Source organism: Hirundo rustica, chromosome 1 (assembly GCF_015227805.2).
Source record: "Hirundo rustica isolate bHirRus1 chromosome 1, bHirRus1.pri.v3, whole genome shotgun sequence".
Lineage (NCBI taxonomy): Eukaryota > Metazoa > Chordata > Aves > Passeriformes > Hirundinidae > Hirundo > Hirundo rustica.
Genome location: NC_053450.1, coordinates 62,883,952 through 62,898,674, shown reverse-complemented (window position 1 = coordinate 62,898,674; position 14,723 = coordinate 62,883,952). Strand labels below are relative to the sequence as shown.

Genomic DNA, 14,723 nt, shown 5'->3' with positions numbered 1-14,723 from the left:
ACTTTAAAGGGTATAAAGAACACTTTATTAACAGAACTAAAAGAAAATTTTAAAAAATAGTGAGAATCAGAATAAAACCTTCAGAACACTTATCCTCCCCCCAAAAGCTTCATTTCCCACTGATAACGTATAGAGACAAAACTTAGGACTTAGGTCTGTTGACCACCTCTAAAATAGTCTTTCACCAGTTCTCTTAGGGAAAGGAGTCTCTTTTGCTAGGTCATGGAGACTTCTCTGCAAGAAAACAGTTCTCTCGTGACTTCAATTCTCACGAATGGCAGCCGCCTGGAAATCTGCAATCATTAAGTCCCTCCCATCTCATGCAGCCTTCCCACAGCTGCATTCATGGGCCATGTCAAACTCATGGGGTACCATCTTAAGGATGAGCAAAGCAAAGGTTCTATTCATCTATCTCTGAGATCATCTTCATCTCTCGGAACAGAGGTCTTCTTCTTTCCCTGGGGAAAAAGGGTCTTCATCACTCTCATATCTCTGTTCAAGTTTCTCCTGAGATCACAGCTACTTCAACATGTACTTGCTTCAGCACAAATGCCTCTGCTCATATCTGCAATTTGAACACTCTATCTCCTATTTTCATGAATTAAAGGGATATTCCAGTGTATCAAGTCCGTCACCGTGGCCTCACAAAAGAATTTCAGCCTAAGACTAAGACAACTGCCCATTCTCCTCCCAGATGGGATTTGACTCCACTTTCACTGACCTTGATGTCTTCATGTTGTTTCTCTACATGTCTTCACTCTGTCCTTTTCTCTCACTTGAGAGAGAATCAATGTTCTGCAAGTTTCATCTGGGCAGTGAGAGTTAATATCTTGCCTGGGGACTGTGGATGGTCAAGATAGTTGGCGGCAGCCGAAGCAGTCATGGTGATAGATTCAGGCTGTGCTGGGGGCTGTGCCAGGATCTCAGGATCCCCTGGGCCAGAACGGCGGCAGTCGCTCTGGCCGCACGGCTGGTCTCAGGCCCGTACTGCCTTCGGTTCCAGCCATGGGTTGGCATGACCGTGAACGGGGAGCAGGGGGAACCGGCCCGGCGGCAGGATGTTAACAGCTGCTGGGGCCCGGCCCCTCGGCGGGACCTGCCCAGCCTGGCCATGCGGAGGGGGCCGCGCTGACCTGTTACTTCTTCCCAGGCTGGAAGAAGGAGAGAGCTTTCCTAGGCTTTGTTCATTTTTAACGAGGCATGTTCAGCTTTCTAGTGGCTTAACAAGGTGTCAGTATTCAAAACACGTCACTGATTGGTTTAGTCAGGCATGGAGGAAACCGTTAGGAGCTTCTCTTAGAAAAATCATTTCAGTGGATGGCTTCTTCCCTCCTCAATAAATGTCAATCAATGCAAAACCAGCACAAATGTCAAAGTGAATTTGGATCTCTGCTCCCTCTTAGTATGTTGCCTCAGCATCCAGAGGTCTCCTTCTGGTAGATCCATTTAATGAAACATTTTCTGATTATGTCTGTCTGAGACATGGGTATTACCTGCGGATTTCTCATGGATTGGTCGGAGGAGGCAAAAAAAGGTGCTGCTTATAGCTTCCAATTTCTAATTACCATTGAAATTTCATAAGTTTACTCTAAGACTGATCAGAATTGAACCGTAAGAGTTGCCTGTCATTTTTGGTACAGCACATTTTCTGTAAAGGATTAGGCTCAGCTTAGGAGTAGTGCAGCTCTTCATTATCTTTTGCCCATTAAGCTTCTTTTCATAGTGAAGTACTTTTATAGATGATTTTATTAAAAAATTGGAAAAATACTGGATAGAAACATTTTGCTGGTAAAAACATTAAAGGAAATGTGCATGAAACAGAAAAACAAAATTAATATTTTTATAGAGTGAGCAGAAGTGCCAGGTGCAGTTCATATGTGCACCTGAATGGTTTTATTCTAACAATTTATTAGATTCCTCTGTTTTCTGCTATGCGTGGTCATAAAAGAGCTCTATCGTTAATTTTTTTTTTTTTTTTGTTAGCACAATGTTATTTTTCCACAATTGCAATATGTAGGAAGTCTCTCACAATGAAATACCTCATTCCCTTAGAAGGAAAGGAGTTTAGATAAATGAGGAGAGAGTTAGCTCAGTTTGTAAGAGGATTTATGTCTGAGGTTATTAAGGAATTACATGCTGTGTCTGAAACCAGATCTGTTACTCTGGCACCACAACAACACAACCATCTAGTACTTCCCCCTCCCATTCAGTCATGTCAGGTTTGCTCTATTTCGTTATCATTCATTGTAAAAAATAATGTTGAGTAAATGCAAAATATAGTAAAACTAACTAAAATTATAAAAATTTTCTATACCAAAATCAGGATACTCTGGGTGGAGTGAAATGGAAACCTCTCTTTTTGGACATGTGCAAGGAGCCCACTGTAACATATCAGTTTATACTACCAGAGCTATTTATTTATTTGTTTGTTTGTTTGTTTGTTTGTTCCAAGAATCTTACACTTCCTATATTAAAGTTTTTTACCATAGATGAGCCAGGATTTTTCCCTCCTGAGAAATGAAATTTTACATTGCAAATATGTTTTCACTTATATTGGTACAAATCTTTTTAAATTAGTGAAGTTACACAAGACACCACTGTCTAACACATAAAAGTATTTACTTCATAACCCTTATTATCCTCAGAATTTTATAATTTCTCAAATATACTATTTCAAATAGGAGTGAGCAGTACTTCAATGGACTGTCACTGAGCTTTTGCTTCCTTTTTCAAAAAAACATTACATTTTATATCTGCAAGCTGCTACCCAATATTAAATTTAACTGTCTGTTAATTAAACAATCCTCAAATTCTTTATTGCCCCTGTTCTGCAAGGGGCACATCACCAACTGCAAATTGCAATTGAATATGCATAGCTGGATGTTAAAAATTAAGATCAGTTAAAATGGCAGTATAAGGCAGATAAACTTCCAGACATCTGGAGGATGACCAATGAGCTGCTTTGGTTTGAGTGACGCTGGAAGCGTCAAAGCTATTAGGCCACCTTCTTCAATATTCTGGATTTAAGTCAATAACACTTTTGTTCTCTAAACTTTAAAAAATTCTTTATTTAGATATCTCACTCCGAATCACAAGCATGAATCACGAAGTACAAGTTTTCTTTATGTAAAACAAATCATATATCCATGATAAGTGTTTACTGGTCATATATTTTCTGTCTCTGATTTGCCAGAATAGATAAAAATATTTTTAGGAGTTGACTGAAAATCATGGCATTCTTTACTTATATCTTGCAAGAATGACATTTCCATTTTCTGCAGATGTAGTTTACAGCCAAAGTATTTTCTTTCTAAGGATGCACAGAAAATAGAAATTTTTGCAAACAATATCTAAACTGACAAATGCACAAAGGTAGTGCTGCATGGAAAAAAAAAAAAAAAATTAATGTTTTTTGCATTAGTCGTGCCATGACAGAGCAGATTGGCATTACAATCAGAGAAGTACAAAGTTCCAAAAATATTTAAGTACTGTGGATCCTATTCATTTCTTATTACTTCAGTTACTACCTGTATATAAATATGACAGTAAAATCTGTGTGACCTTTAGGTATACCACCTTAGTCTATCATCCTCAGTATTTTCATTAGGAAAATGTTTGCCAGCAGTGAAAATTTCTTCACAGTGTGAAGAATCTCTGTGTGGCTTTTGAAAATACTGGTTAACTCATTTCTTGAAAGTGGGTGTAAAGTAAGGGATAGAATTTGATGAGTAAATCTGTTTATCTCCATCAGATAGGGCAAGCTTGCTTCTGTACATTTATTGTACACTTTGGTGTACAATGTGGCTTTTTGAAGAGATTAGTGGATATCTGTCTCAGTGTGAGAAAATATACAGGCTTTTAATTAATAGTAATAATAATAATATGCTCCATATTACTGCAGTGGAAATTGGAACTTAATGAGTTAGAGTGTCTTGAATTAGTTGAAGAGTCTTGTTAACTGCTGTTTATAATGCTTTTAAAAGTCTATTTTATTTTCACCCTTTTATATATCCACTCCTCTGTTACTGGAAATTAATAAACAATAAAATATAGAATACACTCATTCTGTTATCTGACTGCTAAGGACAAATTTCTCAAAATTCCCAGAGCTCTGTCACCATCTTTGATCTTGCTAGGGCTCAAAGGAAGCAAATTAAAAATGCATTAGTTTTAGCTGGAAACAGAGGGGTGCAAGGGGATCAATTTTTGTCAAATGGAAATGACAAAATCAGTAGGGGGAAATAAATTATTTTTGAAGTAGTTAGCAGAGATAATGGAAAGTGGAATAGAATTAGTATTAAAAATAACTGCAACAGTTATAATTGAGGTGCAATTCTGGTTTTCATGCATCTCCTTTCCGTTGTTTTGAGCTGCAGAATGTCTTCTGCTCAGAGAGAGGTGGGGACTGGTTTTTTGTTTCCCTTGGCAGCAGGAGGGCTGGCAGTGGATGAGGAGAGAGGAAAATATCAGTGGCAGGAGAGCATGTGGTGTCCTGGGGAAGCTTTATCCATCTGAACCGTTTCCTGAAGCCAGCTCTTCTGGTAAATTTAGAAGAATGAGAAGCTGTCTATTTTGATGGGTTGTGCACTATCTTGGGTTTTTTGGGGGTGTTGAAGCAGTGACTGCTTCAGTGACTGCTCCTGCACAGTGACTGCTCCTGCACAACTCCTGCATGCCAAATAAAGCCCATGCACTTTTGATAAATACCAGAATAGTAAGAAATTCAAAGCAATGGTATTTAAAGCCTCCATAAAGTTTATAAATTCTGCCCCTACACAGACAAACATTTGGCCATTTGTAGTTGGCTACACTAAAGCATGAAGATGATCCAGATCACAATGGTGCCTTGTTGCATTTGTTGTATTTGAAAGTACAATACAACTCCCTTGATGCTGCCATGATAAGTTTGTCTTAATCATGACAGAGTACACTCTGGCTTTGTCTGTTTGGACTTAATTCTTCAACTGTGGCATCAGAGAAGGGATGTTTTATCTTCAATTTTCAGTGAAAATATTATTGTACTCAGTTATTACTACTGCTGTAGACTTCTGGTTGCATATGTCTTTATGTTGACAAAGTTGTTGCCAGATAAATACAGAACATAACTACAAAATGAATGTCAAGCAGCCTCTTTTCTTGAGGCTTGTGCTGCTGTAGTTTTGCCAACATTATTCTACTCCTTCATGATAAATCACAAGCTTTTCTCTGTATTGGTAATATCATGGGGTAAGAAAGCTACAACCAATCGCGACAAAAATGACTTATCAGTCTGACCTGACTTAGCTATGCCTGTCAGGGTGCCATCTGGCAAACTTATTGCATCCATTTGGGCCTACTAGGTCCTAAGAGTACTGAAGAGAGCTGAGGCCTTCATGCCTTGCAAAGATGGGTAGGAGATTGTACAGATTATGTTTTTGACAGTAGGATGGGGAAGGGAAGTTGACAGTACAAGGGAACTTCAGGGCCAAGAGATTGGGAGTAGTAAAGAGACTGAAAAGGAGAAATCAGGTTTGCTGCTAATGACTTCAAGAGAGAAGCCTGTCTAGGTTTTGAAAAAGGAAAATCTTGGGATTATATACTGGGAGGAGATATTGAAGAGGGAGACTGAATTTGGATTAAAATTCCCTTGCAAACTAAGTTTCAAAGATAGTAAAGGCAGGAAGGTCTGTAAGAAGTGATCAAGGAAGCTGGGTATGATAGAATGCAGAACCTGAGTATGGTACTTAAGTGGCAAACTGTAATTGAAAGACTAGGTCTGATTTAAAATTAGATCAAGATTGAAATTTAGAGGCAGAATGGGAGGCCTGAAAAGTAGGGATGTAGTCTAGAAAAGGAAAGCGAGAATGACAATGGAGAAAGAGACAAGAAAAAAAAAACTTGAAATTAGGACCGACCAAAATGATTACAAAAGAAGTGTGGGCAGAGTGTAAAATCTGAACACAGGAGTTTGGAATTTTACTGTTCTCTTTTCTATTACTATGTGTCTATAAAACCTACAGGCAAAATATGGGCCTTGTCTTCTTGTTATGCAGTTGTGCAGATCCTGATAGCTACTGCTGACTCTTTTAGCTCAAGCTGATGAGGTGTGCAAAGATGTAAAGGCTCCGCTTGCTGATGCGTGCAGCTCTCTCTTTAATTGAATCCTCTTTCCATTTTCTTTATGAAGAATGGTCTTACGAAAACGTTAGAAGTTTTATGTTGTGGCTAAAAAGTCAATAATTGAAAACTACAGCTTGTTAGGATCTCTACAAATGTACATTTCTTCCCCTATGTGGATTATTAGGACACCAGTGAAGCCTTAGCTTCCTACAGGATGTCACTGTCATGGAGCAAATGTAGTGAGTCTGCTCTGGGCATGGAATAGGACTGTGCAGTAAAAGAGATAGCTTTATGTTACAATCTTTTTCACTTAAACCAGAAAAAATGCATGATGAAAAAGGCAGTAGGGGTTTTGAGAAAGGTGGTCCCATGTATAAGACAGTTAAGTGCCAAATGAAGAAAAATAACTACTTTCCAAAATTATTATGCAGTAGAAATCTCTTTGAGCATATTTTTTTCAGAAATTATTCTTTTGTTTCTTTGTTTCTGAGAAGCAAATCTATTACCTGAGTGAAGTGGTGCAGGAATTCTGACATTTTAGCTCATTGCCTTCACACTCCATTTTTTAACACAAATCTGGCCACCCCACCTCCATAACCTGTACATTTAATGTTTCAAAAACAGGTGCATAGAAAACTGGGAGGGGTAAAAAAGCATCCAGGCTCTTTCTGGGGATCAGGGCACGTGAGCTACTCTGAGCAGTGCCCAGTCCTCATCCTCCAGATCGGCAGCAGCTGGCTGCGCGCTCCTACCCTGCATGGTGCCAGCTGCAGGAAAGCTGCCAGGTTCTGTGATTGCACAGTGTCCCTGGGGGAGCGGGGGAAATACAGAGAAGAAAGCAGCTGGAGGCTACACAGTTATGAGTTTATGTGCTGCTGCCTTCTCTTCTCAACTTGTGTCTGTTGATTGCTATCCCCATCCCTCACTTGAAAACCTCTGTGAGGAAGTTTATAGAATGAGTGTCATCTCCAGCTATAAACTTTTACATGTTTCAAGCCACTTACGGAATTTAGAATTTATTACAATCTATATTTTTCCTCACTAGTGTCTTGAAAATGTTTTTAAAAAGTTACCCATTATCTTAATCTTTTAAAAATAGATGAAGTAAAGTTTTCCAGATTACATTGACAGAGGGTTTAGGTCAGAACCTCACAGGCCAAATCTCATTTATTCACTTAAATCCTATGTAGACGTAGTTCTGAATTAGCGTAAATGTAGTTTGTGTTATCTGATCAGTTCTTTCTGTAAATTCTGTTATAAAATATTTTTCCAGGTCAGTGTTCAGACTATAAATGTTTATATTTTTCCAGGATTTTTTTTTTTTTTAATCTCATTAGAGCTTTTTGTGTGTATAACAAAAAGTTATATGATTAATTTCCCCTTGGATACACTTGTATTCTACTAAATATATATGAGCGAGAAGAGATGTGTCAAGATCCAAAAATTTGCTTTGGGTAACCATACCAACAGTACAACAATCTATTAGGGACCATCTGCTGAAAATGAACCAGCATATGGATACCTAAAGAAATGTTCAGTGTTATTGTTCAGTCTTTGAGAGTAAAAAAGAAGACAGTTTGAAATTTGCTTATGTTTAGGATTTTTTTTTTTTTTCATTATGAATATTTACCACTGGACCAAGTAGTCTCTGATACTTACAGGGCAGTGTAAATTATTCAGGTATGGCTTATAGTTTATTAATATACAGATACACTACTTCCTAAAGTGATATAAGTAGAAACCAAATTATTTAGATTTTTTCCCCCCAAATAGCTACTACTATAAATTTTAAGTCCAAAACTTTAAAAATAGTCAGTGTAATCTTAGAATCCAAACTCAGATGCAAAAAAAGCATCCTGGTTTTCATAAGAGCTGATCAGCCAAAATACCAACCAAGGAACAACAGGAATCACATTTCTAAAATTTACATTCATATAAATATGGAATGTGGAGCTAAATATCAAGCTCATGTCACAAAAAGAAGCTTAGCTGATGAACTGTACATCTAGAAGAAAAATCTGCTTTTGAAATCACTTATGTATGGAAATTTCTGCACGGTACAGCTTGATAAGGGTATCACTTCAGTAAACTTCAGTAGTGACAAAAACAACGAAAACTCTGTGTGAAATATAAGTGCTCATAAATAGTGCTACAACCATAATTTTTATGTATTATGAGACTATTGGATGACAGAGAAATAAAGAACATGTTGCTATACAGTAAGAGGCAATTTATTCCTGAATAGCTTGAAATTGGATTGTAAATGTAATCAAGTTCATTGATGTTCCCAGTCATTTGGTAATGATGAAGTATGCTTTCCCAAAGAATTTTTCATTAAGGAAAATATTAAAGTCTAGGTATTTTAATGTTATATCAAACAAAATCAGAATATTTCTTCCTGAACATTCAAATCCTTCATGAACCTTTTTTTATTTTTCGTGAAGATTTGGATTCCTTTCAACACCAAAGATGAGAATTCACACCTCTCTTGTAGAAAGTCCTTTACATTTATGGCCCATGTGATCTTGGGATCAACAAGTGCATTTCTCTCAAAAGTGAATTTGACCTGCTGTGTTGGTGGGATATGCAGGTTTCTCAAGACAGTATGTCTTCCTTTACTTAGGGTCATGAGCAGAAGTTAACACAATGTTGAGGCTTTTTTCTGAGACTGTTCTCCAGAACACCAGCAAAATTGTTGGTTCTAATGCTGTCAAGTTGGACTTCTTAGTGCCATTTTTACACTAACATGTTTTGTGTTTTTGTCCTTTCAAAAGTTTTGTGAAAAATTGTCATTTTATATCACTCTGTGTGCTCATTATGGTTGTATTAGCAATGTTAATAAAATGATAACCTCTCCAATTCTCCAGCGCATTGTAGTCATAACTGAGGCTCAGGTTTTTAAAAACGAGGATTTTTATAACTTTTTTTAACCCATCACTTAATCACTCTCTCCATCTCTAACCTCTGAAAACTTTCTATCTTCTGCTTCCCCAAGGGAGCAACACCACTAGGATATTCCCACAGATTTTTTAAATGAGTTGGAAGAGAGGAAAGGTGTCTTCTAATCTATAACTTCTCCTGGCAGCAGGGCATAGAGTCAACACATCCACATTTGCAGTGGCATTACTGGGAGAGTGAGCCTGCCCAATGATGCAGTTATCCTAAACAGGAGTCACAGAAGGAGACAGGTTTTAGAAATATGTGCTTTAGCAGGCTAGTGACTGTAGCTCTTTAATTCTCAAAGCCAAGCTTTTTGATCATATCCAATTGTCCATTACTGTCAGGAGTACCACGCACTCCATTATCCTGAGAGATAGTCACCATGTTCTTGGACTACAGGTGTCACAGTGGATCCTCACAGGAAACAGAAGTGTATTTTTTTTTTTTTTTTTTTCAATAGTAGGTAGATATACAAATCTTCCATCAAATCAGTCAAAATACGTCTAGGACAATAAAACTTAGCTTTTTACTCATGGTGACTTTCTGGTCAAAATCCTTAATTCTAGAACACAAGTTTTTTAAAGTGTTAGCATTCACTCATTAAAACTAATGCAATTGCAGCTTGAGGCATTGCCAATACTAATCATACAATCTATTATAGGAAGTACTCGTAATAGCTGTTGGAAAAAAAAATTGTGAAGTTATTTGGAACAATGCATAATGTGTTTTCAATGGCCCTTTTTTCTCATTCCATTACACAATAGAAATTAGGAACGTATTACTGTATAGTTCTCTAAAATATTAATAGCTTTATTAACTCTAAGACTGAATTTCCCTCAGCCCACATAGGGTAAAGTTCACCCACCCACCTTTGCATCCCCAGCCTCCTGGCACCATTCCATTTGTGCCGACCCACTTAATGTAGGTGAACAAGCCAAAGGTGTCCCTGAGCCACACTGAGAGAAATGAAACTTTAGTTTATAAAATGGAGAGATTATCCTGAAGGCAAGTCTATGAGTGGTTTTATGGTCCCTTTTGCAATCTCACAGACGTTACAGGGTTTTTTCCCTGCAAACTCTATTTTCTTTCTTTCCCCTCCAGTTCAGAGGGAGGACTCCAATCAGCAGGATTTCTATATGTTTCAGGGAGAAGATGATTTGGTTTCAGATTTTTGAGGGCTTTTATAATTGATGTCAGTGATATTCATTTAATTGAATAAGGTCTAAGAAGCTTCAGAGAGGAATCCTTTAAAGAGAGTTTTCTCTCTATAGATTTCATCCCAGGAGTCTGGAGAAGAGACAACTGAACAAAAAAAGTTAATTAATAACATTAAGTGTTTATCTGGCTAGTGCCAGAAGGCAAGGGACTACTCTGTCAGCTAGACTAGATGGGGTTGATCTACAGAAGAGAAACCAGAATTGCCTTCTTAAACAAAAAAAGAGCCTACATTTCAAGTGAAAAAGAAATATATATATATTTATATCAAAACCTATGAATAAATGCAAAAGCATTCCAAGCCTTTCTTTGTTTCTATTAATTCAATTAAAAACCCAACCAAAAAAAAAAGACCACAAAAAACCAACCAACCAAACAAAAAACCCAAACAAACAAAAAACCCACCAAAACAAACAAACAAACAAAAAACCCCACAAAATTTACTTGATATAGCTTTAAATTTAAAGATATTTTATTCTGACAAAGGGGGGTGACCTGCTAACAAGGAAACTAACTGGAGAAAGGACAGGAGTAAATTAACTCCAGTCATGTTGGAAAGCTGTTTGTGGAAATCAGAGAGTACAAAAGTAATGTTACATCCTGGAGAAAAGGGTAAGTCTTCATATGTGAGACTCTTTCTTTGTAGTTCAGGATGGAGATCAGCTTTAAGGTCTATGTCATAAACATTTTCAGAGTTGGTTTCTAGTAAAATAAGAAATAACAGAAAGTTTTCCCTGGCCATAACTATAAGAAACCAAACCTAATTTTTAATTGGGTTGATTGCCAAATTGCCAGGTGATCCCACAACTGGTGGATGATAAGGTCCTCCTGGACACAATGAATACGCTTTAGAAAGCAAGTGAAAAAAAGCCCAGCAAAAGGTCTGTGCAGTAATAACCAAATGGATATTTGAAGTTACTGTGGCAGATGGTACAACCTGTGATAGTTCTAAAAAATCCTCAAGAGCTTCCATGAGCAGAAACTTTATCCCAGATCTTTAGACAGATTTTATATCTCCTGTGATCAGATGGCAGGGTCTGTGGAGAGTAAGGACTTTGATCTGTCTTCATGGTCACGAGTTTTCAGAATACTTTTGATTTGCTCATACAGTGATGTTGCTGAAAAGAAAGCCTACCAGCTTTTGTTCTGAGTGAATTTGTTTTGAGGACAGATCTCTTCATAGCCAGATAAATAGTCCAGACTGGTGGCAATGGCATTTATAACAGTGTGCAGATCTGCCAGGATGAGACAGATTCACCTATCCAATCACAGATGGTAGAAAATATGACTCACAGATGCTGCTGTGTGAGAGCTTGGCTTCAGCATGGATTCAGGAGCACTTGCAAAAATGGATTTTATTAGCTACCATGTATTTCTCCAAAGGCTGATTTACTGTTTGCTAGAAGGAAAATGAAAAGGGAAAATATGAGAACCTTCCTCTTAAAGAAAAATTGCATTTATGATTGTGAGGAGCCTCAGTAGCTCATGACTGTCTTTTGTCAGACAGAGAATTTGTTGGATTTGCAAGATCTGAGTCAGGACTCCTTCACTGCATCTGGTGTTTCCCAAGGAATGAATGTACTGAACTTAAGGAGTTCTAGTGGGTGAGAGTGATGGCTGGGGAGAGGCAAGGCTGGGCTTCCTGCAGGTGGAAGGGGGAGGGCAGCAAGCCTTTTAGAAGTGCTGTTAGTGATATACCAGTGGCATTTTCAGGGCAAATCTCTTTTAGGACAAGCTGCTAATGACTGGCAGAAGTAAAAATAATTGAACCTCAGTGTTTTGTTCTGAAAGCTAACATTCTGGTGGAGAGTTCTGCTTCAGAGCTATATTTCAGCAGTGGTTTTGTTGAGGACAGAGCAGCACTGTGATGAGTGTGGGAGGCAGCCCCAGGTACCTGCATTCATCCCTTTTACCCTGCAGCAGCGCCACTGTGGTTTACAGAGCTCATCACGGTGGTGTAGGTCACTTAGGTTATCTTAGGGGCTTTCTTTTGCTTGCCTTTTTCCTGGCTGTCTGGCAGAAGTAAGGGATGAATACCTGCTGCCAGTGACAGCTGCTGTTATACAACTCCCTTTCTGTCCAGAAAAGGGTAGAGTAATGCAGGAAAAATTACTCCAAGAGGTATCCATGAAGAGCTCCACAGTTTGCTGTATCTCTACTTTTATTTTTTTTTCTAATAACTACCTGTCCAAAAAATGGTTACCAAACGTAGAAGTGAACTAAAATACTGATCTGCAGTAGCGCAAGGTCAGGTACAAATGAAAGATGTACAAGAGCAAGGAGAAGCGATCCGACCACATTAGCAATGTGATCATGAATAGGATATTTATTTTGATTCTGTGAGTGGATTGTCACTATTACTACTTTTAATAATATCCTTTCCCTCTTTTGCTTCTGGCATTGCTGTACCAGTTTGATTAATATTACCAGGGGTTGGTAAATCTGAATCCAGTGCAACCTTACTTTCAATGTGAAGAGAGTCCAATGTGAAAGACATTGGGCTGCTGCTTACCTATCCTAGGTAAAACGTGCAGTGTTTTCATTAGAAAGATAAGATATTTTGGAGTTTTTTTCAAGGAGTCTTTTCGGCTTAAGAGAGCAGAGGAAGACATTTCTGGCAAGATTCTTTCACATAGCTTTTAGTTTGTCAAATGCATATTTTTATCTGAAGTTAATTGTCTTCACCTCCTATTGGGGGGTGAGGAGTGAGGAAGGGAGGGACATGTTTCAGAATACTAATTTTTGTGACTCTTGTTACCTAGCATAGGTGGGATCATTTGTCTTTTAAATGCTTTTGTCCCTGCCCACTGAAAAAGGCTAAACACGTAATAGTTCAACAACCAACTTTGGTAAAATAAGCTACGTCAATTAAAAGGAGGACCAACTGAAATATGCCAATACAATAAATTCCCTAGCCCTTTAAGAGGGAGGAAAAGAAATCTGAGTTAAGGTGTCAACATTTCATCTAAATCCAAATTCTCTATGGACTTGACTCCCCATTGTTTTCCATGTCTCCACTCATACTAGGAGCAGTACTAGATATGTTTCACCCAAGGCCTGTTTGCAGACATTCAAGAAGAGATTGAAAAACCCATGAGCTGTTTTAATAAATGCTAACCTGTTCCTTTTCAGCTTTGATTGCCACTTGATAAACAGCTAAAAGGTCAGACATAGTTCTGTTTTCCCAAAGAAGACAAGGGACCAAGCCATGTCTGAGAATCTTTGCTTAATAGCTGCTTTCATTTTAGCTTAATGAAGAAACACATTTCAACAGTCTTCCTCCCCCTGCACAGCACACACAGGCACCTTTTCCTTGCAAAGTTCTCCTTGCCAAATCATCCAGCAGCAAGACATATCACCATGAAAGCTGCACTCTCCTCCTTCACCTGCCCTCTCCAGACATGTCTGTGCTGTCTCTCCTGAGATGGGAGTACTGCTTCATTGCTGCCACAAACATGTGGAAAGCATCACTTTCCAGTCTTTTATGGCAATGGTACCTACATGGATTTACATAACTGGTCTCAGAAAATGATAATAATGTATTGAGTCCTTTAGCTCATCCTGATTTCTAGCCTTTATTTTACTCATATTTTATTCCAAATTATCTATAAAATAAACCAGCAGATTGACAAAAAAGTGGTACACAATGTTGCCATAACATCTTTCAAAACAGAAAATATATCACACCAAGCAATTAGAAAACCAGACTTTCTGTAGTTCTTCTTACAGTTTTTCAAATTTTTGTCATTTTTATAATTTCCTTCAGCTCGATAAGAAAGTAATGCAAATAAAATTTATTCTACTCAGGAATATTAACCTTGACTCTATTAAGATTAGCTGACACTTCTGGCTTTTTAATGCATTTTCAAAATCCTAATAATTTCATCAAATTGAACTGAAATAATCACAACTTTATTAAGCTTCTCAGGCTTAATATTTTTGAATATTTCATTTGGATTAAGTCAACTGTTTCCCAGAATGAAAACTTGGAGGAAAAAAAAGTGGATTTTTCCATGTTAAAGCAAGCTGGCAATAACTTTTGACTATTTCGATTGTTCTTAGTAATAGAGGTAGATATTAATTAAGAAACCATGACCATAGACTCAAGAGCACTGAAATAAAATTAATTTAAACCTGATATTTCAACATGCTTACAACATTGCAACTGAAATAATGTAATTGAAGTGTATTTATTCTGTGTTGCTCTGTGTACAACAGTAGAAATGACATAGGGGTTGCATGCAGTTAAAATAGACTCTACTACATGGTTTGGATTGTTATTTTTATCAGCAACTCCTGTTTTTCTTTTTTTTAACCTAAACCCCAAGCAAAATTAAAAGCATGTTTTACACTAGATGTGCATTAAAGCCTCTGACCTTTGTAATATAGAAAAAATACATCATTTCTTCCTGCTCCCTGGGTAACAGAGGAAAATATTAAACACACAGACACCAAAAACCTCCAAAATA

At 37.6% G+C, this 14,723-nt stretch overlaps 1 protein-coding gene across 2 annotated transcripts in view; it reads left to right on the top strand.

Annotated features, from left to right (window-relative positions):
* The window catches only part of GABBR2 (gamma-aminobutyric acid type B receptor subunit 2), a 460,554-nt gene that overhangs the window by 315,555 nt on the left and 130,276 nt on the right, over positions 1-14,723 (top strand). The gene's annotated exons all lie outside the window — the stretch shown is intronic.